The 25,777-nt window shown below is 56.0% G+C and overlaps 1 protein-coding gene across 3 annotated transcripts in view; it reads right to left on the bottom strand.

Annotated features, from left to right (window-relative positions):
* Positions 1–25,279, bottom strand: part of apoc2 (apolipoprotein C-II) — a 66,340-nt gene extending 41,061 nt beyond the window's left edge. Inside the window, exons 1-2 of one of the 3 annotated variants that reach the window (XM_086003985.1) lie at positions 25,173–25,194; positions 19,428–19,521 (exon numbers count right to left, since the gene is read on the bottom strand). The gene's annotated coding sequence lies outside the window, so the exon portion shown is untranslated. Of the gene's footprint in view, positions 1–5,412; positions 5,444–19,427; positions 19,522–25,172 lie in introns of those variants that run through there. The other 2 variants (XM_086003988.1, XM_086003987.1) reach the window with 2 other exon arrangements.
* Between the last annotated feature and the right edge of the window lie 498 nt (positions 25,280–25,777).

Genomic DNA, 25,777 nt, shown 5'->3' with positions numbered 1-25,777 from the left:
ACTGTCCACCTTCTCCCCATATCCCCCAACCCCACCTTCTCCCCATATCCCTCAACCCCACCTTCTCCCCAAATCCCCCAACCCCACCTTCTCCCCATATCCCCCAACCCCACCTTCTCCCCATATCCCCCAACCCCACCATCTCTCCATAACCCCAAACCCCACCTTCTCCCCATATCCCCCAACCCCACCTTCTCCCCATATCCCCCAACCCCACCTTCTCCCCATATCCTCCAACACCAACTATCCACGTTCTCCCCATATCCCTCAACTCCACCTTCTCCCCATATCCCCCAACCCCACCTTCTCCCCATATCCCCCAACCCCACATTCTCCCCATATCCCTCAACACCACCGACCCACCTTCTCCCCATATCCCTCAACCCCACCTACCCACCTTCTCCCCATATCCCTCAACCCCACCTACCCACCTTCTCCCCAAATCCCTCCTACCAACCTACCCACCTTCTCCCATATCCCCAACCCCACCTACCCACCTTCTCCCCATATTCCCCAACCCCACCTACCCACCTTCGCCCATATCCCCATCCCCACCTACCCACCTTCTCCCCATATCCCCAACCCCACCTACCCACCTTCGCCCATATCCCCAACCCCACCTACCCACCTTCTCCCCATATCCCCAACCCCACCTACCCACCTTCTCCCCATATCCCTCCTACCCACCTACCCACCTTCTCCCCATATCCCTCTACCCCACCTACCCACCTTCTCCCCAAATCCCTCCTACCAACCTACCCACCTTCTCCCATATCCCCAACTCCACCTACCCACCTTCTCCACATATCCCTCAACCCCACCTACCCACCTTCTCCCATATCCCCAACCCCACCTACCCACCTTCTCCCCATGTCCCTCAACCCCACCTACCCACCTTCTCCCCATATCCCCAACCCCACCTACCCACCTTCTTCCCATTCAGTTCAGTGCGCAGTCTCCCCTGAATGCAGGGGTTCGAATCTCACTTCTGAAGTTCAATCCTTTATATGAAACTAGTTATTACCTGGAGTATTGTGCACAGTTTTGGTCTCCATACCTAAGGAAGGATATATTTGCCTTAGAGGGAGTGCAACGAAGGTTCACCAGACTGGTTCCTGGGATGGGGGGGGATTGTGCTATGAGGAGAGATTGAGTAGACTAGGCCTATATTCCATAGAGTTTAGAAGAATGAGAGGTGATCTCAATGAAACATATAAAATTATTCGAGGGGATTGATAGGGTTGATGCAGGGGGGATGTTTCCCCCTGGGCTGGGGAGTCTAGAACCAGGGGTCACAGTCTCAGAATAAGGGGTCGGCCATTTAGGACTGAGATGAGGAGGAATTTCTTCACTCAGAGGGCGGTGAATCTTTGGGCTGTGGAGGCTCAGTCGTTGAGTATATTCAAGATGGAGGTCGATAAATTTTTGAACAATAAGGGAGTCAAGGGATATGGGGATAGTGCAGGAAAGTGGAGATGAGGTCGAAGATCAGCCATGATCTCATTGAATGGCGGAGCAGGCTCGAGGGGCCAGAGGGCCGACTCCTGCTCTTATTTCTTATGGTCTTATGTTCTTAAAGTCCAACTCTTTGAAATGTTACTGAGAACGTCAGCCAGTGTACTCAAACTGAACCAGGAGAGGGAGCAGAGCCGGTTAAATTGGGCAAAGGTACAGTCATTTCCGGTGGATCAGGAAGAACATCTCCACTTAGAGAGTGAGAATTGTTTGGAATAATCTGCCAGGTAGAAACGCAAACACCGTGGCAGAATCGATGGGCTTTGATCGGAGAGTTCGGGTACTGGAGGAATGGGCTTTGATGGGAGAGTTAGGGTACTGGAGGGATGGGCTTCGATGGGAGAGTTAGGGTACTGGAGGGATGGGCTTCGATGGGAGAGTTAGGGTACTGGAGGAATGGGCTTCGATGGGAGATTTAGGGTACTGGAGGAATGGGCTTTGATAGGAGAGTTAGGGTACTGGAGGAATGGGCTTCGATGGGAGAGTTAGGGTGCTGGAGGGATGGGCTTTGATAGGAGAGTTAGGGTACTGGAGGGATGGGCTTTGATGGGAGAGTTAGGGTATTGGAGGGATGGGCTTCGATGGGAGAGTTAGGGTATTGGAGGGATGGGCTTCGATGGGAGAGTTAGGGTACTGGAGGGATGGGCTTCGATGGGAGAGTTAGGGTACTGGAGGGATGGGCTTCGATGGGAGAGTTAGGGTACTGGAGGAATGGGCTTCGATGAGAGAGTTAGGGTACTGGAGGGATGGGTTTCGATGGGAGAGTTAGGGTACTGGAGGGATGGGCTTCGATGGGAGAGTTAGGGTACTGGAGGGATGGGCTTCGATGGGAGAGTTAGGGTACTGGAGGGATGGGCTTCGATGGGAGAGTTAGGGTACTGGAGGGATGGGCTTCGATGGGAGAGTTAGGGTACTGGAGGGATGGGCTTCGATGGGAGAGTTAGGGTACTGGAGGGATGGGCTTCGATGGGAGAGTTAGGGTCCTGGAGGGATGGGCTTCGATGAGAGAGTTAGGGTACTGGAGGGATGGGCTTCGATGGGAGAGTTAGGGTACTGGAGGGATGGGTTCGATGGGAGAGTTAGGCTATTGGAGGGATGGACTTCGATGGGCGAGTTAGGGTACTGGAGGGGCTTCGATAGGAGAGTTCAGATAATAATATGAAACCGAGCACAACAAGGAGATATTAGGACAGCTGACCAAAAGCGTGGTCAAAGAGGTCGGTTTTTAGGCACTCTCAGCTCTCCAAATGGCTGTGGATGCTGGGGTCAATTGAAGCTCTCAAGGCAGATTCTTATTGGGTAAGGGGATCGAGGGTTATGGAGCACAGGAGGGTAACTGGAGTTGAGGTACAGGTCAGCCATGATCTGATAGAATGGCTCGAGGGGCTGAATGGCCTCCTCTTGTTGCTGATGTTCCTAATGATCCTATCCTATTTTGTGGCCTCGGCTGCACAATATCTTAATTCATGATGTGAAATGGAAGATATATTCAGACAATAGAGTTATCGGCCAATAGATGGCCCCGATCGACCGTCTGATCAGTTTCTTGGGCGGTGGATTTCCCCAGGACTTTTCCAGATATCGGTGTAAACCTGCAGTCTGCCAGTGTTACGGGGGCCGATTGAGGGGTATTGGGACGTCCTGGGGAGGTCGACCCCTGTGAATTGGCACAGTCTGATCACGGTACAAGAGTGCGGAAGTCTTGCTGTAATTATATATAACTTTGGTGAGACCATACCTGGAGTATTGTGTACACCATCTCTCCATTATCCCCCAACCCCACCTTCTCCCCATATCCCCCAACCCCACCTTCTCCCCATATCCCCCAACCCCACCTTCTCCCCATATCCCCCAACCCCACCTTCTCCCCATATCCCCCAACCCCACCTTCTCCCCATATCCCCCAACCCCACCTTCTCCCCATATCCCCCAACCCCACCTTCTCCCCATATCCCCAAACCTCACCTTCTCCCCATATCCCCCAACCCCACCTTCTCCCCATATCCCCCAACCCCACCTTCTCCCCATATCCCCCAACCCTACCTTCTCCCCATATCCCCAACCCCACCTTCTCCCCATATCCCCCAACCCCACCTTCTCCCCATATCCCCCAACCCCACCTTCCCCCCATATCCCCCAACCCCACCTTCACCCCATATCCCCAACCCCACCTTCTCCCCATATTCCCCAACCCCACCTTCTTCCCATATCCCCAACCCCACCTTCTCCCCATATCCCCCAACCCCACCTTCTCCCCATATCCCCCCACCCCACCTTCTCCCCATATCCCCCAACCCCACCTTCTCCCCATATCCCCAAACCCCACCTTCTCCCCATATCCCCAAACCCCACCTTCTCCCCATATCCCCAAACCTCACCTTGTCCCCATATCCCCCATCCCCACCTTCTCACCATATCCCCCAACCCCACCTTCTCCCCATATCCCCCAACCCCGCCTTCTCCCCATATCCCCAACCCCACCTTCTCCCCATATCCCCCAACCCCACCTTCTCCCCATATCCCCCAACCCCACCTTCTCCCCATATCCCCCAACCGCACCTTCTCCCCATATCCCCAACCCCACCTTCTCCCCATATCCCCCAACCCCACCTTCTCCCCATATCCCCCAACCCCACCTTCTCCCCATATCCCCCAACCGCACCTTCTCCCCATATCCCCAACCCCACCTTCTCCCCATATCCCCCAACCCCACCTTCTCCCCATATCCCCCAACCCCACGTTCTCCCCATATCCCCCAACCCCACCTTCTCCCCATATCCCCCAACCCCACCTTCTCCCCATATCCCCCAACCCCACCTTCTCCCCATATCCCCCAACACCAACTATCCACCTTCTCCCCATATCCCCCAACCCCACCTTCTCCCTATATCCCTCAACCCCACCTTCTCCCCATATCCCTCAACACCAACTATCCACCTCCTCCCATATCCCCGAAACACCAACTATCCACCTTCTCCCCATATCCCCCAACCCCACCTTCTCCCCATATCCCTCAACACCAACCATCCACCTTCTCCCATATCCCCCAACACCAACTATCCACCTTCTCCCCATATCCCGCAACCCCACCTTCATCCCATATCCTTCAATCCCACCTACCCACCTTCTCCTCATTATCCCTCAATCCCACCATCCCACCTTCTCCCCATATCCCTCAACCCCCACCTTCTCCCATATCCCTCAATCCCACCTTCTCCTCATATCCGTCAACCCCACCTACGCACCTTCTCCTCATATCCCCAACCCCACCTACCCACCTTCTCCCCATATTCCCCAAACCCACCTACCCACTTTCTCCCCATATCCCTCAACCCCACCTACCCACCTTCTCCCCATATCCCTCCTACCCACCTACCCACCTTCTCCCATGTCCCCAACCCCACCTACCCACCTTCTCCCCATATTCCCCAACCCCACCTACCCACCTTTTCCCCATATTCCCCAACCCCACCTACCCACCTTCTCCCCATATTCCCCAACCCCACCTACCCACCTTCTCCCCAGATCCCTCCTACCCACCTACCCACCTTCTCCCATATCCCCAACCCCACCTACCCACCTTCTCCCCATTTCCCTCAACCCCACCTACCCACCTTCTCCCCATGTCCCTCAACCCCACCTACCCACCTTCTCCCCATATCCCCAACCCCACCTACCCACCTTCTCCTAATATCCCTCAACCCCACCTACCCACCATCTTCCCATATCCCCAACCCCACCTACCCACCTTCTTCCCATTCAGTTCACTGCGCAGTCTCCCCTGAATGCGGAGGTTCGAATCTCACTTCTGAAATTCAATCCTTTATATGAAACTAGTTATTACCTGGAGTATTGTGGACAGTTTTGGTCTCCATACCTAAGGAAGGATATACTTGCCTTAGAGGGATTGCAACGAAGGTTCACCAGACTGGTTCCTGGGATGGGGGGATTGCCCTATGAGGAGAGATTGAGTAGACTAGGCCTATATTCCATAGAGTTTAGAAGAATGAGAGGTGATCTCAATGAAATATATAAAATTATTCGAGGGGAATGATAGGGTAGATGCAGGGGGGATGTTTCCCCCTGGGCTGGGGAGTCTAGAACCAGGGGTCACAGTCTCAGAATAAGGGGTTGGCCATTTAGGACTGAGATGAGGAGGAATTTCTTCACTCAGAGGGCGGTGAATCTTTGGGCTGTGGAGGCTCAGTTGTTGAGTATATTCAAGATGGAGATCGATAAATTTTTGAACAATAAGGGAGTCAAGGGATATGGGGATAGTGCAGGAAAGTGGAGATGAGGTCGAAGATCAGCCATGATCTCATTGAATGGCAGAGCAGGCTCGAGGGCCAGAGGTCCGACTCCTGCTCCTATTTCTTATGGTCTTATGTTCTTAAAGTCCAACTCTTTGAAATGTTACTGAGAACGTCAGCCAGTGTACTCAAACTGAACCAGGAGAGGGAGCAGAGCCGGTTAAATTGGGCAAAGGTACACTCATTTCCGCTGGATCAGGAAGAACATCTCCACTTAGAGAGTGAGAATTGTTTGGAATAATCTGCCAGGTGGAAACGCAAACACCGTGGCAGCATCGATGGGCTTTGATAGGAGAGTTAGGGTACTGGAGGAATGGGCTTCGATGGGAGAGTTAGGGTACTGGAGGGATGGGCTTCAATGGGAGAGTTAGGGTACTGGAGGGATGGGCTTCGATGGGAGAGTTAGGGTACTGGAGGGATGGGCTTCAATGGGAGAGTTAGGGTACTGGAGGGATGGGCTTCGATGGGAGAGTTAGGGTACTGGAGGGATGGGCTTCGATGGGAGAGTTAGGGGACTGGAGGGATGCGTTTCGATGGGGGAGTTAGGGTACTGGAGGGATGTGCTTCGATGTGAGATTTCGGGTACTGGAGGATGGGCTTCGATGGGAGAGTTAGGGTACTGGAGGAATGGGCTTCGATGGGAGAGTTAGGGTACTGGAGGGATGGGTTTCGATGGGAGAGTTAGGGTACTGGAGGGATGGGCTTCGATGGGAGAGTTAGGGTACTGGAGCGATGGGCTTCGATGGGAGAGTTTGGGTACTGGAGGGATGGGCTTCGATGGGAGAGTTAGGGTACTGGAGGGAAGGGCTTCGATGGGAGAGTTAGGGTACTGGAGGGGCTTCGATAGGAGAGTTAGGGTACTGGAGGGGCTTCGATAGGAGAGTTCAGATAATAATATGAAACCGAGCCCCACAAGGAGATATTAGGACAGCTGACCAAAAGCGTGGTCAAAGAGGTCGGTTTTAAGGCACTCTCAGCTCTCCAAATGGCTGTGGATGCTGGGATCAATTGAAGCTCTCAAGGCAGATTCTTATTGGGTAAGGGGATCGAGGGTGATGGAGCACAGGCGGGTAACTGGAGTTGAGGTACAGATCAGCCATGATCTGATAGAATGGCTCGAGGGGCTGAATGGCCTCCTCTTGTTGCTGATGCTCCTAATGATCCTGTCCTATTTTGTGACCTCGGCTGCACAATATCTTAATTCATGATGTGAAATGGAAGATATATTCAGACAATAGAGTTATCGGCCAATAGATGGCCCCGATCGACCGTCTGATCAGTTTCTTGGGCGGTGGATTTCCCCAGGACTTTTCCAGATATCGGTGTAAACCTGCAGTCTGCCAGTGTTACGGGGGCCGATTGAGGGGTATTGAGACGTCCTGGGGAGGTCGACCCCTGTGAATTGGCACAGTCTGATCACGGTACAAGAGTGCGGAAGTCTTGCTGTAATTATATATAGCTTTGGTGAGACCATACCTGGAGTATTGTGTACACCATCTCTCCATTATCCCCAACCCCACCTTCTCCCCATACCCCCCAATCCCACCTTCTCCCCATGATCCCCCAAACCCACCTTCTCCCCATATTCCCCAACCCCACCTTCTCCCCATATCCCCAACACACCTTCTCCCCATATCCCCCAATCCCACCTTCTCCCCATATCCCCCAACCCCACCTTCTCCCCATATCCCCCAACCCCACCTTCTCCCCATATCCCCAGCCCCACCTTCTCCCGTATCCCCCAGCCCCACTTTCTCCCCATATCCCCACCCCCACCCTCTCCCCAAATCCCCAACCCCACCTTCTCCCATATCCCCAACCCCACCTTCTCCCCATATCCCCCATCCCCACCTTCTCCCCATATCCCCAACCCCACCTTCTCCCATATCCCCCAACCCCACCTTCTCCCCATATCCCCAACCCCACCTTCTCCCCATATCCCCCAACCCCATCCTTCTCCCCATATCCCCAACCCCACATTCTCCCCATATCACCCAACCCCACCTTCTCCCCATATCCCCAAACCACCTTCTCCCATATCCCCAACCCCTTCTGCCATATCCCCAACCCCACCTTCTCCCCATATCCTCAACCACACCTCTCCCCATATCCCCAAATTTCACCTTCTCCCCATATCCCCTAACCACCACCTTCTCCCATATCCCCAACCCACCTTCTCCCCATATCCCCAACCCACCCTCTCCCATATCCCCAACCCACCTTCTCCCCATATCCCCAACCCACCTTCTCCCCATATCCCCCAACCCCACCTTCTCCCTTATCCCCAACCCACCTTCTCCCATATCCCCCAACCCCACCTTCTCCCATATCCCAACCCCACATTCTCCCCATATCCCCCAACCCCACCTTCTCCCCATATCCCCAAACCTCACCTCTCCATATCCCCCAACCCCACCTTCTCCCCATATCCCCCAACCCCACCTTCTCCCCATATCCCTCAACCACACCTTCTCCCCATATCCCCAAACCTCACCTTCTCCCCATATCCCCCAAACCTCCACCTTCTCCCCATATCCCCCAACCCCACCTTCTCCCCATATCCCCAACCCCACCTTCTCCCCCTATTCCAACCCACCTTCTCCCCAAATCCCCCAACCCCACCTTCTCCCCATATCCCCCAACCCCACCTTCTCCCCATATCCCCAACCCCACCTTCTCCCCATATCCCCCAACCCCACCTTCTCCCCATATCCCCAACCCCACCTTCTCCCATATCCCCCAACCCCACCTTCTCCCCTTATCCCCCAACCCCACCTTCTCCCCATATCCCCCAAGCCCACCTTCTCCCCATATCCCCAAACCCCACATTCTCCCCATATCCCCCAACCCCACCTTCTCCCCATATCCCAAACCTCACCTTCTCCCCATATCCCCCAACCCCACCTTCTCCCCATATCCCCCAAACCCACCTTCTCCCCATATCCCCAACCCCACCTTCTCCCCATATCCCCCAACCCCACCTTCTCCCCATATCCCCCAACCCCACCTTCTCCCCATATCCCCCAACCCCACCTTCTCCCCATATCCCAACCCCACCTTCTCCCATATCCCCCAACCCCACCTTCTCCCCATATCCCCAAACCTCACCTTCTCCCCATATCCCCCAACACCACCTTCTCTCCCATATCCCCCAACCCCACCCTCTCCCCATATCCCCCAACCCCACCTTCTCCCCATATCCCAACCCCACCTTCTCCCCATGTCCCCCAACCCCACCTTCTCCCCATATCCCCAACCCCACCTTCTCCCCATATCCCCCAACCCCACCTTCTCCCCATACCCCCAATCCCACCTTCTCCCCATATCCCCCAAACCCACCTCTCCCCATATTCCCCAACCCCACCTTCTCCCCATAGTCCCCAACACCACCTTCTCCCCCATATCCCCAATCCCACCTTCTCCCCATATCCCAACCCCCAACCCACCTTCTCCCATATCCCCAACCCCACCTTCTCCCATATCCCCCAGCCCCACCTTCTCCCCATATCCCCCAACCCCACTTTCTCCCCATATCCCCACCCCCACCCTCTCCCCATATCCCCCAACCCCACCTTCTCCCCATATCCCCCAACCCCACCTCTCCCCATATCCCCAACCCCACCTTCTCCCCATATCCCCAACCCCACCTTCTCCCCCATTATCCCCAACCCCACCTTCTCCCCTTATCCCCCAACCCCACCTTCTCCCCATATCGCCCAACCCCACCTTCTCCCCATATCCCCAAACCCCACATTCACCTCCATATCACCAACCCTCACCTTCTCCCATATTCCCAAACCTCACCTTCTCCCCATATCCCCAACCCCACCTTCTGCCCATATCCCCCAACCACCTTCTACCCATATCCCTCAACCACACCTTCTCCCCATATCCCCAAATTTCACCTTCTCCCCATATCCCGACCCACCTTCTCCACATATCCCACAACCCACCTTCTCCCCATATCCCCAACCCACCTTCTCCCATATCCCCAACCCACCTTCTCCCCATATCCCCAACCCACCTTCCCCATATCCCCCAACTCCACCTTCTCCCCTTATCCCCCAACCCACCTTCTCCCCATATCCCCCAACCCCACCTGCTCCCCATATCCCCAAACCCCACATTCTCCCCATATCCCCCAACCCCACCTTCTCCCCATACCCCAACTCACCTTCTCCCCATATCCCCTAAGACCCTACCCACCTTCTCCCCATATCCCCCAACCCCACCTTCTCCCCATATCCTAACCACACTTCTCCCCATATCCCAAACTCACCTTCTCCCATTTCCCCCAAACCCACCTTCTCCCCATATCCCCCAACCCCACCTTCTCCCCAGATCCCCCAACCCCTCCTTCTCCCCCTATCCCAACCCACCTTCTCCCCAAATCCCCCAACCCCACCTTCTCCCCATATCCCCCAACCACCACCTTCTCCCCATATCCCCAACCCCACCTTCTCCCCATATCCCCCAACCCACCTTCTCCCCATATCCCCAACCCCACCTTCTCCCCATATCCCCCAACCCCACCTTCTCCCCTTATCCCCCAACCCCACCTTCTCCCCATATCCCCCAACCCCACCTTCTCCCATATCCCCAAACCCCACATTCTCCCCATATCCCCCAACCCCACCTTCTCCCCATATCCCCAAGCCTCACCTTCTCCCCATATCCCCCAACCCCACCTTCTCCCCATATCCCCCAACCCCACCTTCTCCCCATATCCCCAACCCCACCTTCTCCCCATATCCCCCAACCCCACCTTCTTCCCATATCCCCCAACACCACCTTCTCCCCATATCCCCAACCCCACCTTCTCCCCATATCCCCAAACCCCACCTTCTCCCCATATCCCCAACCCCACCTTCTCCCATATCCCCAAACCTCACCTTCTCCCCATATCCCCCAACACCACCTTCTCCCATATCCCCCAACCCCACCCTCTCCCCATATCCCCCAACCCCACCTTCTCCCCATATCCCCAACCCCACCTTCTCCCCATATCCCCCAACCCCCCTTCTCCCCATAACCCCCAACGCCACCTTCTCCCATATCCCCCAACCTCACCTTCTCCCCATATCCCCCAACCCCACTTCTCCCCATATCCCCCAACCCCACTTTCTCCCATATCCCCCAACCCCACCTTCTCCCCATATCCCCCAACCCCACCTTCTCCCATATCCCCAACCCCACCTTCTCCCCATATCCCCCAACCCCCACCTTCTCCCCCCATATCCCCCAACCCCACCTTCTCCCCATATCCCCCAACCCCACCTTCTCCCATATCCCCAACCCCACCTTCTCCCCATATCCCCCAACCCCACCTTCTCCCCATATCCCCCAACCCCAACCTTCTCCCCATATCCCCAACCCCACCTTCCCCCCATATCCCCCAACCCCACTTTCTCCCCATATCCCCCAACCAACCTTCTCCCCATATCCCCAACCCACCTTCTCCCCATATCCCCCAACCCCACCTTCTCCCATATCCCCCAACCCCACCTTCTCCCCATATCCCACCCAACTCTCCCACCCCCAACCCACCTTCTCCCCATATCCCCAACCCCACCTTCTCCCCATATCCCCCAACCACACCTTCTCCCCATATCCCTCAACACATCTATCCACCTTCTCCCATATCCCCCAACACCAACTATCCACCTTCTCCCCATATCCCTCATCCACACCTTCTCCCCATATCACCAAACCTCACCTTCTCCCCATATCCCCCAACCCCACCTCTCCCCATATCCCCCAACCCCACCTCTCCCATATCCCCCAACCCCACCCTTCTCCCCATATCCCCAACCCCACCTTCTCCCCATATCCCCCAACCCCACCTTCTCCCATATCCCCAACCCCACCTTCTCCCCTTATCCCCAACCCCACCTTCTCCCCATATCCCCCAACCCCACCTTCTCCCCATATCCCCAAACCCCACATTCTCCCCATATCCCCCAACCCCACCTTCTCCCCATATCCCCAAACCTCACCTTCTCCCCATATCCCCCAACCCCACCTTCTCCCCATATCCCCCAACCCCACCTTCTCCCCATATCCTCAACCACACCTTCTCCCCATATCCCGAAACCTCACCTTCTCCCCATATCCCCCAACCCCACCTTCTCCCATATCCCCAACCCACCTTCTCCCATATCCCCCCAACCCAACCTTCTCCCATATCCCCAACCCACCTTCTCCCCAAATCCCCCAACCCCACCTTCTCCCCATATCCCCCAACCCCACCTTCTCCCCATATCCCCAACCCACCTTCTCCCCATATCCCCCAAACCCACCTTCTCCCCATATCCCCAACCCACCTTCTCCCCATATCCCCCAAACCCCACCTTCTCCCCTTATCCCCCAAACCCACCTTCTCCCCATATCCCCAACCCCACCTTCTCCCCATATCCCCCAACCCCACCTTCTCCCCTTATCCCCCAACCCCACCTTCTCCCCATATCCCCCAACCCCACCTTCTCCCCATATCCCCAACCCCACCTTCTCCCCATATCCCCCAACCCCACCTTCTCCCCATATCCCCCAACCCCACCTTCTCCCCATATCCCCCAACCCCACCTTCTCCCCATATCCCCAACCCCACCTTCTCCCCATATCCCTCAACCCCACCTTCTCCCCATATCCCCAAACCTCACCTTCTCCCCATATCCCCCAACACCACCTTCTCCCCATATCCCCCAACCCCACCCTCTCCCCATATCCCCCAACCCCACCTTCTCTCCATATCCCCAACCCACCTTCTCCCCATATCCCCAACCCCACCTTCTCCCCATATCCCCCAACGCCACCTTCTCCCCATATCCCCAACCCCACCTTCTCTCCATATCCCCAACCCCACCTTCTCCCCATATCCCCCAACCCCACCTTCTCCCCATATCCCCCAACGCCACCTTCTCCCCATATCCCCCAACACCACCTTCTCCCCATATCCACCAACCCCACCTTCTCCCATATCCCCCAACCCCACTTTCTCCCCATATCCCCCAACCCCACCTTCTCCCCATATCCCCCAACCCCACCTTCTCCCCATATCCCCCAACCCCACCTTCTCCCCATATCCCCAACCCCACCATCTCCCCATATCCCCAACCCCACCTTCTCCCCATATCCCCCAAACCCACCTTCTCCCCATATCCCCCAACCCCACCTTCTCCCCATATCCCCCAACCCCACCTTCTCCCCATATCCCCAACCCCACCTTCTCCCCATATCCCCCAACCCCACCTTCTCCCCATATCCCCCAACCCCACCTTCTCCCCATATCCCCCAACCCCACCTTCTCCCCATATCCCCCAACCCCACCTTCTCCCCATATCCCCCAACCCCACCTTCTCCCCATATCCCCCAACCCCACCTTCTCCCCATATCACCCAACCCCACCTTCTCCCCATATGCCCCAACCCCACCTTCTCCCCATATCCCCAAACCCCACCTTCTCCCCATATCCCCAAACCCCACCTTCTCCCATATCCCCAAACCTCACCTTCTCCCCATATCCCCCAACACCACCTTCTCCCCATATCCCCCAACCCCACCCTCTCCCCATATCCCCCAACCCCACCTTCTCCCCATATCCCCAACCCCACCTTCTCCCCATATCCCCCAACCCCAACTTCTCCCCATATCCCCCAACGCCACCTTCTCCCCATATCCCCCAACCTCACCTTCTCCCCATATCCCCCAACCCCACCTTCTCCCCATATCCCCCAACCCCACTTTCTCCCCATATCCCCCAACCCCACCTTCTCCCCATATCCCCCAACCCCACCTTCTCCCCATATCCCCAACCCCACCTTCTCCCCATATCCCCCAACCCCAACTTCTCCCCATATCCCCCAACCCCACCTTCTCCCCATATCCCCCAACCCCACCTTCTCCCCATATCCCTCAACACCATCTATCCACCTTCTCCCATATCCCCCAACACCAACTATCCACCTTCTCCCCATATCCCTCAACCACACCTTCTCCCCATATCCCCAAACCTCACCTTCTCCCCATATCCCCCAACCCCACCTTCTCCCCATATCCCCCAACCCCACCTTCTCCCACATATCCCCCAACCCCACCTTCTCCCCATATCCCCAACCCCACCTTCTCCCCATATCCCCCAACCCCACCTTCTCCCCATATCCCCCAACCCACCTTCTCCCCTTATCCCCCAACCCCACCTTCTCTCCATATCCCCCAACCCCACCTTCTCCCCATATCCCCAAACCCCACATTCTCCCCATATCCCCCAACCCCACCTTCTCCCCATATCCCCAAACCTCACCTTCTCCCCATATCCCCCAACACCACCTTCTCCCCATATCCCCCAACCCCACCTTCTCCCCATATCCCTCAACCACACCTTCTCCCCATATCCCCAAACCTCACCTTCTCCCCATATCCCCCAACCCCACCTTCTCCCCATATCCCCCAACCCCACCTTCTCCCCATATCCCCCAACCCCACCTTCTCCCCATATCCCCAACCCCACCTTCTCCCCAAATCCCCCAACCCCACCTTCTCCCTATATCCCCCAACCCCACCTTCTCCCCATATCCCCAACCCCACCTTCTCCCCATATCACCCAAACCCACCTTCTCCCCATATCCCCAACCCCACCTTCTCCCCATATCCCCCAACCCCACCTTCTCCCCTTATCCCCCAAACCCACCTTCTCCCCATATCCCAACCCCACCTTCTCCCCATATCCCCCAACCCCACCTTCTCCCCTTATCCCCCAACCCCACCTTCTCCCCATATCCCCCAACCCCACCTTCTCCCCATATCCCCAACCCCACCTTCTCCCCATATCCCCCAACCCCACCTTCTCCCCATATCCCCCAACCCCACCTTCTCCCCATATCCCCCAACCCCACCTTCTCCCCATATCCCCAAACCCCACCTTCTCCCCATATCCCTCAACCCCACCTTCTCCCCATATCCCCAAACCTCACCTTCTCCCCATATCCCCCAACACCACCTTCTCCCCATATCCCCCAACCCCACCCTCTCCCCATATCCCCCAACCCCACCTTCTCTCCATATCCCCAACCCCACCTTCTCCCCATATCCCCCAACCCCACCTTCTCCCCATATCCCCCAACGCCACCTTCTCCCCATATCCCCCAACCCCACCTTCTCCCCATATCCACCAACCCCACCTTCTCCCCATATCCCCCAACCCCACTTTCTCCCCATATCCCCCAACCCCACCTTCTCCCCATATCCCCCAACCCCACCTTCTCCCCATATCCCCCAACCCCACCTTCTCCCCATATCCCCAACCCCACCATCTCCCCATATCCCCAACCCCACCTTCTCCCCATATCCCCCAACCCCACCTTCTCCCCATATCCCCCAACCCCACCTTCTCCCCATATCCCCCAACCCCACCTTCTCCCCATATCCCCAACCCCACCTTCTCCCCATATCCCCCAACCCCACCTTCTCCCCATATCCCCCAACCCCACCTTCTCCCCATATCCCCCAACCCCACCTTCTCCCCATATCCCCCAACCCCACCTTCTCCCCATATCCCCCAACCCCACCTTCTCCCCATATCCCCCAACCCCACCTTCTCCCCATATCACCCAACCCCACCTTCTCCCCATATGCCCCAACCCCACCTTCTCCCCATATCCCCAAACCCCACCTTCTCCCCATATCCCCAAACCCCACCTTCTCCCCATATCCCCAAACCTCACCTTCTCCCCATATCCCCCAACACCACCTTCTCCCCATATCCCCCAACCCCACCCTCTCCCCATATCCCCCAACCCCACCTTCTCCCCATATCCCCAACCCCACCTTCTCCCCATATCCCCCAACCCCACCTTCTCCCCATATCCCCCAACGCCACCTTCTCCCCATATCCCCCAACCTCACCTTCTCCCCATATCCCCCAACCCCACCTTCTCCCCATATCCCCCAACCCCACTTTCTCCCCATATCCCCCAACCCCACCTTCTCCCCATATCCCCCAACCCCACCTTCTCCCCATATCCCCAACCCCACCTTCTCCCCATATCCCCCAACCCCAACTTCTCCCCATATCCCCCAACCCCACCTTCTCCCCATATCCCCAACCCCACCTTCTCCCCATATCCCCCAACCCCACCTTCTCCCCATATCCCCCAACCCCACCTTCTCCCCATATCCCCCAACCCCACCTTCTCCCCATATCCCCCAACCCCACCTTCTCCCCATATCCCCAACCCCACCATCTCCCCATATCCCCCAACCCCACCTTCTCCCCATATCCCCCAACCCCACCTTCTCCCCATATCCCCCAACCCCACCTTCCCCCCATATCCCCCAACCCCACTTTCTCCCCATATCCCCCAACCCAACCTTCTCCCCATATCCCCCAACCCCACCTTCTCCCCATATCCCCCAACCCCACCTTCTCCCCATATCCCCCAACCCCACCTTCTCCCCATATCCCCCAACCCCAACTTCTCCCCATATCCCCCAACCCCACCTTCTCCCCATATCCCCCAACCCCACCTTCTCCCCATATCCCCCAACCCCACCTTCTCCCCATATCCCTCAACACCATCTATCCACCTTCTCCCATATCCCCCAACATCAACTATCCACCTTCTCCCCATATCCCTCAACCACACCTTCTCCCCATATCCCCAAACCTCACCTTCTCCCCATATCCCCCAACCCCACCTTCTCCCCATATCCCCCAACCCCACCTTCTCCCCATATCCCCCAACCCCACCTTCTCCCCATATCCCCAACCCCACCTTCTCCCCATATCCCCCAACCCCACCTTCTCCCCATATCCCCCAACCCCACCTTCTCCCCTTATCCCCCAACCCCACCTTCTCCCCATATCCCCCAACCCCACCTTCTCCCCATATCCCCAAACCCCACATTCTCCCCATATCCCCCAACCCCACCTTCTCCCCATATCCCCAAACCTCACCTTCTCCCCATATCCCCCAACCCCACCTTCTCCCCATATCCCCCAACCCCACCTTCTCCCCATATCCCTCAACCACACCTTCTCCCCATATCCCCAAACCTCACCTTCTCCCCATATCCCCCAACCCCACCTACTCCCCATATCCCCCAACCCCACCTTCTCCCCATATCCCCCAACCCCACCTTCTCCCCATATCCCCAACCCCACCTTCTCCCCAAATCCCCCAACCCCACCTTCTCCCCATATCCCCCAACCCCACCTTCTCCCCATATCCCCAACCCCACCTTCTCCCCATATCCCCCAAACCCACCTTCTCCCCATATCCCCAACCCCACCTTCTCCCCATATCCCCCAACCCCACCTTCTCCCCTTATCCCCCAACCCCACCTTCTCCCCATATCCCCCAACCCCACCTTCTCCCCATATCCCCAACCCCACCTTCTCCCCATATCCCCCAACCACACCTTCTCCCCATATCCCCCAACCCCACCTTGTCCCCATATCCCCCAACCCCACCTTCTCCCCATATCCCCAAACCCCACCTTCTCCCCATATCCCTCAACCCCACCTTCTCCCCATATCCCCAAACCTCACCTTCTCCCCATATCCCCCAACACCACCTTCTCCCCATATCCCCCAACCCCACCCTCTCCCCATATCCCCCAACCCCACCTTCTCTCCATATCCCCAACCCCACCTTCTCCCCATATCCCCCAACCCCACCTTCTCCCCATATCCCCCAACGCCACCTTCTCCCCATATCCCCCAACCCCGCCTTCTCCCCATATCCACCAACCCCACCTTCTCCCCATATCCCCCAACCCCACTTTCTCCCCATATCCCCCAACCCCACCTTCTCCCCATATCCCCCAACCCCACCTTCTCCCCATATCCCCCAACCCCACCTTCTCCCCATATCCCCAACCCCACCTTCTCCCCATATCCCCAACCCCACCTTCTCCCCATATCCCCCAACCCCACCTTCTCCCCATATCCCCCAACCCCACCTTCTCCCCATATCCCCCAACCCCACCTTCTCCCCATATCCCCAACCCCACCTTCTCCCCATATCCCCCAACCCCACCTTCTCCCCATATCCCCCAACCCCACCTTCTCCCCATATCCCCCAACCCCACCTTCTCCCCATATCCCCAACCCCACCTTCTCCCCATATCCCCCAACCCCACCTTCTCCCCATATCCCCCAACCCCACCTTCTCCCCATATCCCCCAACCCCACCTTCTCCCCATATCCCCAAACCCCACCTTCTCCCCATATCCCCCAACCCCACCTTCTCCCCATATCCCCAAACCTCACCTTCTCCCCATATCCCCCAACACCACCTTCTCCCCATATCCCCCAACCCCACCTTCTCCCCATATCCCCCAACCCCACCTTCTCCCCATATCCCCCAACCCCACCTTCTCCCCATATCCCCCAACCCCACTTTCTCCCCATATCCCCCAACCCAACCTTCTCCCCATATCCCCCAACCCCACCTTCTCCCAATATCCCCCAACCCCACCTTCTCCCCATATCCCCAACCCCACCTTCTCCCCATATCCCCCAACCCCACCTTCTCCCCATATCCCCCAACCCCACCTTCTCCCCATATCCCCCAACCCCACCTTCTCCCCATATCCCCCAACCCCACCTTCTCCCCATATCCCCCAACCCCAACTTCTCCCCATATCCCCCAACCCCACCTTCTCCCCATATCCCCCAACCCCACCTTCTCCCCATATCCCCCAACCCCACCTTCTCCCCATATCCCTCAGCACCATCTATCCACCTTCTCCCATATCCCCCAACACCAACTATCCACCTTCTCCCCATATCCCTCAACCCCACCTTCTCCCCTTATCCCGCAACCCCACCTTCATCCCATATCCTTCAATCCCACCTACCCACCTTCTCCCCATCATCCCTCAACCCCCACCTTCTCCCATATCCCTCAATCCCACCTTCTCCTCATATCCGTCAACCCCACCTACCCACCTTCTCCCCATATTCCCCAAACCCACCTACCCACCTTCTCCCCATATCCCTCAACCCCACCTACCCACTTTCTCCCCATATCCCTCAACCCCACCTACCCACCTTCTCCCCATATCCCTCCTACCCACCTACCCACCTTCTCCCATATCCCCAACCCCACCTACCCACCTTCTCCCCATATTCCCCAACCCCACCTACCCACCTTCTCCCCATACTCCTCAACCCCACCTACCCACCTTCTCCCCATATCCCTCCTACCCACCTACCCACCTTCTCCCATATCCCCAACCCCACCTGCCCACCTTCTCCCCATATTCCCCAACCCCACCTACCCACCTTCTCCCCATATCCCTCAACCCCACCTACCCACCTTCTCCCCATGTCCCTCAACCCCACCTACCCACCTTCTCCCCATATCCCCAACCCCACCTACCCACCTTCTCCTAATATGCCTCAACCCCACCTCCCCACCTTCTTCCCATATCTCCAACCTCACCTACCCACCTTCTTCCCATTCAGTTCAGTGCGCAGTCTCCCCTGAATGCGGAGGTTCGAATCCCTCTTCTGAAATTCAATCCTTTATATGAAACTAGTTATTACCTGGAGCATTGTGCACAGTTTTGGTCTCCATACCTAAGGAAGGATATACTTGCCTTAGAGGGAGTGCAACGAAGGTTCACCAGACTGGTTCCTGGGATGGGGGGATTGTCCTATGAGGAGAGATTGAGTAGACTAGGCCTAGATTCCCTAGAGTTTAGAAGAGTGAGAGGTGATCTCAATGAAACATATAAAATTATTCGAGGGGATTGAAAGGGTAGATGCAGGGAGGATGTTTCCCCCTGGGCTGGGGAGTCTAGAACCAGGGGCCACAGTCTCAGAATAAGGGGTTGGCCATTTAGGACTGAGATGAGGAGGAATTTCTTCACTCAGAGGGTGGTGAATCTTTGGGCTCCGGAGGCTCAGTCGTTGAGTATATTCAAGATGGAGATCGATAAATTTTTGAACAATAAGGGAGTCAAGGGATATGGGGATAGTGCAGGAAAGTGGAGATGAGGTCGAAGATCAGCCATGATCTCATTGAATGGCAGAGCAGGCTCGAGGGGCCAGAGGTCCGACTCCTGCTCCTATTTCTTATGGTCTTATGTTCTTAAAGTCCAACTCTTTGAAATGTTACTGAGAACGTCAGCCAGTGTACTCAAACTGAACCAGGAGGGGGAGCAGAGCCGGTTAAATTGGGCAAAGGTACACTCATTTCCGCTGGATCAGGAAGAACATCTCCACTTAGAGAGTGAGAATTGTTTGGAATAATCTGCCAGGTAGAAACGCAAACACCGTGGCAGCATCGACGGGCTTTGATAGGAGAGTTAGGGTACTGGAGGAATGGGCTTCGATGGGAGAGTTAGGGTACTGGAGGGATGGGCTTCGATGGGAGAATTAGGGTACTGGAGGGATGGGCTTCGATGGGAGAGTTAGGGTACTGGAGGGATGGGCTTCGATGGGAGAGTTAGGGTGCTGGAGGGATGGGCTTCGATGGGAGAGTTAGGGTACTGGAGGGATGGGCTTTGATAGGAGAGTTAGGGTACTGGAGGAATGGGCTTCGATGGGAGAGTTAGGGTGCTGGAGGGATGGGCTTTGATAGGAGAGTTAGGGTACTGGAGGGTTGGGCTTCGATGGGAGAGTTAGGGTATTGGAGGGATGGGCTTCGATGGGAGAGTTAGGGTATTGGAGGGATGGGCTTCGATGGGAGAGTTAGGGTACTGTAGGCATGGGCTTCGATGGGAGATTTAGGGTACTGGAGGGATGGGCTTCAATGGGAGAGTTAGGGTACTGGAGGGATGGGCTTCGATGAGAGAGTTAGGGTACTGGAGGGATGGGCTTCGATGGGAGAGTTAGGGTACTGGAGGGATGGGCTTCGATGGGGAAGTTAGGGTACTGGAGGTATGGGCTTCGATGAGAGAGTTAGGGTACTGGAGGGATGGGCTTCGATGGGTGAGTTAGGGTACTGGAGGGATGGGCTTCGATGGGAAAGTTAGAGTACTGGAGCGATGGGCTTCGATGGGCGAGTTAGGGTACTGGAGGGATGGGCTTAGAAGGCAGAGTTAGGGTACTAGAGGGATGGGCTTCGATGGGAGAGTTAGGGTACTGGAGGGCTGGGCTTCGAAGGGAGAATTAGGGTACTGGAGGGATGAGCTTCGATGGGAGAGTTAGGGTACTGGAGGGATGGGCTTCGATGGGAGAGTTAGGGTACTGGAGGGATGGGCTTCGATGGGAGATTTAGGGTACCGGAGGGGTTGTGTTTCGATGGGAGAGCTAGGTTACTGGAGGGATGGGCTTCGATGGGAGTGTTAGGGTACTGGAGGGATGGGCTTCGATGGGAGAGCTAGGGTACTGGAGGGATGGGCTTCGATGGGAGAGTTAGGATACTGGAGGGATGGGCTTCGATGGGAGAGTTAGGGTACTGGAGGGATGGGCTTCGATGGGAGAGCTAGGGTACTGGAGGGTTGGGCTTCGATGGGAGCGTTAGGGTACTGGAGGGATGGGCTTCGATGGAGAGTTAGGGTACTGGAGGGATGTGCTTTGATGGGAGAGTTAGCGTACTGGAGGCCTGGGCTTCGATGTGAGATTTAGGGTACAGGAGGATGGGCTTCGATGGGAGAGTTAGGGTACTGGAGGGATGGGCTTCGATGGGAGAGTTAGGTTACTGGTAGGATGGGCTTCGATGGGAGAGTTAGTGTACTGGAAGAATGGGCTTCGATGGGAGAGTTAGGGTACTGTAGGGATGGGCTTCGATGGGAGGTTTAGGGTACTGGAGGAATGGGCTTCGATGGGAGAGTTAGGGTACTGGAGGGATGGGCTTCGATGGGAGAGTTAGGGTACTGGAGGGATGGGCTTCGATGAGAGAGTTAGGTTACTGGAGGGATGGGCTTCGATGGGAGAGTTAGGGTACTGGAGGGATGGGCTTCGATGGGAGAGTTAGGGTACTGGAGGGATGGACTTCGATGCGAGAGTTAGGGTACTGGAGGGATGGGCTTCGATGAGAGAGTTAGGGTACTGCAGGGATGGGCTTCGATGGGAGAGTTAGGGTACTGGAGGGATGGGCTTCGATGGGAGAGTTAGGGTACTGCAGGGATGGGCTTTGATGGGAGAGTTAGGGTACAGGAGGGATGGGCTTCGATGGGAGAGTTAATGTACTGGAGGAATGGGCTTCGATCGGAGAGTTAGGGTACTGGAGGAATGGGCTTCGATGGGAGAGTTAGGGTACTGGAGGGATGGGCTTCGATGGGAGAGTTAGGGTACTGGAGGGATGGGCTTCGATGGGAGAGTTAGGGTACTGGAGGGATGGGCTTCGATGGGAGAGTTAGGGTACTGGAGGGATGGGCTTCGATGGGAGAGTTAGGGTACTGGAGAGATGGGTTTCAATGGGAGAGTTAGGGTACTGGAGGGATGGGCTTCGATGGGAGAGTTAGGGTACTAGAGGGATGGGCTTCGATGGGAGAGTTAGGCTACTGGAGGGATGGGCTTCGATGGGAGAGTTAGGCTACTGGAGGGATGGGCTTCGATGGGAGAGTTAGGGTACTGGAGGGATGGGCTTCGATGGGAGCGTTAGGTTACTGGAGGGATGGGCTTCGATGGGTGAGTTCGGGTACTGGAGGGATGGGCTTCGATGGGAAAGTTAGAGTACTGGAGCGATGGGCTTCGATGGGGGAGTTAGGGTACTGGAGGGATGGGCTTCGAAGGGAGAGTTAGGGTACTAGAGGGATGGGCTTCGATGGGAGAGTTAGGGTACTGGAGGGATGTGCTTCGAAGGGAGAGTTAGGGTACTGGAGGGATGAGCTTCGACGGGAGAGTTAGGGTACTGGAGGGATGGGCTTCGATGGGAGAGTTAGGGTACTGGAGGGATGGGCTTCGATGGGAGAGTTAGGGTACTGGAGGGATGGGCTTCGATGGGAGAGTTAGGGTACTGGAGGGATGGGCTTCGATGGGAGAGTTAGGGTACTGGAGGGATGGGCTTCGATGGGAGAGTTAGGGTACTGGAGGGATGGGCTTCGATGGGAGAGTTAGGGTACTGGAGGGTTGGGCTTCGATGGGAGCGTTAGGGCACTGGAGGGATTGGCTTCGATGGAGAGTTACGGTACTGGAGGGATGTGCTTCGGTGGGAGAGTTAGCGTACTGGAGGGCTGGGCTTCGATGTGAGATTTAGGGTACTGGAGGATGGGCTTCGATGGGAGAGTTAGGGTACTGGCGGGATGGGCTTCGATGGGAGAGTTAGGTTGCTGGTAGGATGGGCTTCGATGGGAGAGTTAGGGTACTGGAGGGATGGGCTTCGATGGGAGAGTTAGGGTACTGGAGGAATGGGCTTCGATGGGAGAGTTAGGGTACTGGAGGGATGGGCTTCGATGGGGGAGTTAGGGTACTGTAGGGATGGGCTTCGATGGGAGAGTTAGGGTACTGGAGGGATGGGCTTTGATGGCAGAGTTAGGGTACTGGTGGGATGGGCTTCGATGGGGGAGTTAGGGTACTGGAGGGATGGGCTTCGATGGGAGAGTTAGGGTACTGGAGGGATGGGCTTCGATGGGAGAGTTAGGGTACTGGTGGGATGGGCTTTGATGGCAGAGTTAGTGTACTGGTGGGATGGGCTTCGATGGGGGAGTTAGGGTACTGGAGGGATGGGCTTCGATGGGGGAGTTAGGGTACTGGAGGGATGGGCTTCGATGGGGGAGTTATGGTACTGTAGGGATGGGCTTCGATGGGAGAGTTAGTGTAATGGAGGGATGGGCTTCAATGGGAGAATCTATCTATCTATCTATCTATCTCTCTCTCTGTATCTATCTACCTTTCTCTCTATCTAGCTCTCTATCTATCTCAATATCTCACTATCTATCTGTCTGTTAAGTACATAGATAATCACTCTTTGACACCAAGTTGACATACATAGATGGACGGATGGACGAATGGACGGGAGGAGCCCCACAGTCTGGAAGGGAGACGGAGGGAGGTCCTGTGAACTAATGGGAGAATAGGTCGGGTGTCAGGGGTTGGTGAGATCAGGGGTCGGAGGAGTTCAGGGGTCAGGCTAGCAGGGGTCGGGGTTGGGAGATCAGGGAGTGGGGAGATTGTGTGTCAGGGAGATCGGGTAGGTCGGGAGTAAGGGGTCGTGATTCAGGGGTCGGGGAGATCAGGGGTCAGGCTAGCGGGGGTCGGGGGAGATCGGGAGTCCGGGGATGTGGGTATTCGGGGGATGGGTGGTCCTCCCTGCTCCTCCTGGTCATCACCTTGGCTGGGCCTTGCAGCTGATCCCTTGACCCGGTTTCCCTCAGGACAAACCAATATTGGAGTGGAAAGCTTACACTGGCGTCCGGTCTCTTATTTGCAATTGTAAAGGGCCAAAGCCGGCGTCAGGTGTGGGGGACCGTCCTTACCCAATATGGCAGGTGGCGCACCCCCGTCTGAGCACTCATCATAGCCCCCCCCCCCCCTTACTGGAGCCTTAATCCAAGTAATGCCTGAAAAACAGGGGATGTGTCGACCAATTTCTAGAGAGAGAGAGAGACAGAGAGAGAAAGAGATAGACAGGGAGAGAGAGAGACAGAGAAACAGAGACAGAGAGAGAGACAGAGAGAGAGAGAGAGAGAGAGACACACACACACACAGAGAGACAGAGAGACAGGGAGAGGGAGACACAGAGAGAGAGAGAGAGAGACAGAGCGAGAGCGAGACAGAGAGAGAGAGAGAGAGACAGAGGAGGTACAAAGAGAGGGAGAGAGAGAGAGACAGGGAGAGAGAGAGACAGAGAGAGAGAGACACAGAGAGAGACAGAGAGAGAGACAGAGAGAGAGAGAGAGACAGAAAGAGATAGAGACAGAGAGAGAGAGACAGTGAGAAACAAAGAGACAGAAAGAGAGAGAGAGAGAGACAGAGAGAGAGGGACAGAGAGAGTCAGAGAGAGAGACACAGAGAAAGATAGACAGAGAGAGAGACAGAGAGAAGGAGAGACAAACAGAGAGAGAGAGACAGAGAGAGAGGGAGAGAGACAAAGTGAGTGACAGAGAGAGTGAGAGACAGAGAGAGAGAGACACACAGAGAGACAGAGAGGGAGAGAGAGAGACAGACAGACAGAGAGCAAGGGACAGACAGAGAGAGAGAAAGACAGAGAGACTGAGAGACAGAGAGAGAGAGAGAGACAGACAGAGAGCGAGGGGCAGACAGAGAGAGAGACTGTACTCTGGGTGTGTGGAAAAGATGCCCAGACATGGGGGCTGGATTCAAGTGTCGGAGTGACCTGGGATTTACAGAGAGTTAGAAGCTGTTGGGACGAGAAGGAGAATTTGGGATGAAAGGGGAAAGTGGGCATTGCGGATGCTGCTTCATAAAGAGCAAAAAAAGAGAGATCTACTCACCGAAATCCTCCGAGTACAACTGAGCAGCTAAACGTTAAATATGACAACGTCAATCTGCCCTTTGGCAAGTCAGCCTTTGCAGGTGGGGAGCAGCTTTTAACACAGGACCCTGGCTGGCCAGCCCCGTTGAGTGACAGGCCGCCCCAAGGTCTCCTTGACAACACAATACTGCCATGGCGCAATCCCTACACAGGTTACCCCGGGTTCAGGGACACTCTCTACCCACAGAGGCCTAGCTCTCTGAAAAAGCCTGAGTGAATTGTCAAGCAGAGCACAAATGCCCACAGAGGCCTAGCTCTCTGAAAAAGCCTGAGTGAATTGTCAAGCAGAGCACAAATGCCCACAAAGGCCTAACTCTCGATAAAAGCCTGAGTGAATTGTCAAGCAGAGCACAAATGCCCACAGAGGCCTAGCTCTCTGAAAAAGCCTGAGTGAATTGTCAAGCAGAGCACAAATGCCCACAAAGGCCTAACTCTCTATAAAAGCCTGAGTGAATTGTCAAGCAGAGCACAAGTAGGCATATTCTACCTTTTTCCCCAATCGCATCAATTCTTTACGGTTTAAACATCATAGAATCACAGAAATTTACAGCACAGATGGAGGCC

The sequence above is a fragment of the Somniosus microcephalus genome, chromosome 12, assembly GCF_052327205.1.
Source record: "Somniosus microcephalus isolate GS21.2 chromosome 12, FLI_Smic_1.0, whole genome shotgun sequence".
NCBI lineage: Eukaryota > Metazoa > Chordata > Chondrichthyes > Squaliformes > Somniosidae > Somniosus > Somniosus microcephalus.
Note: the sequence above shows the minus strand (reverse complement) of the source record. Positions and strands in the feature narration are given on the sequence as shown.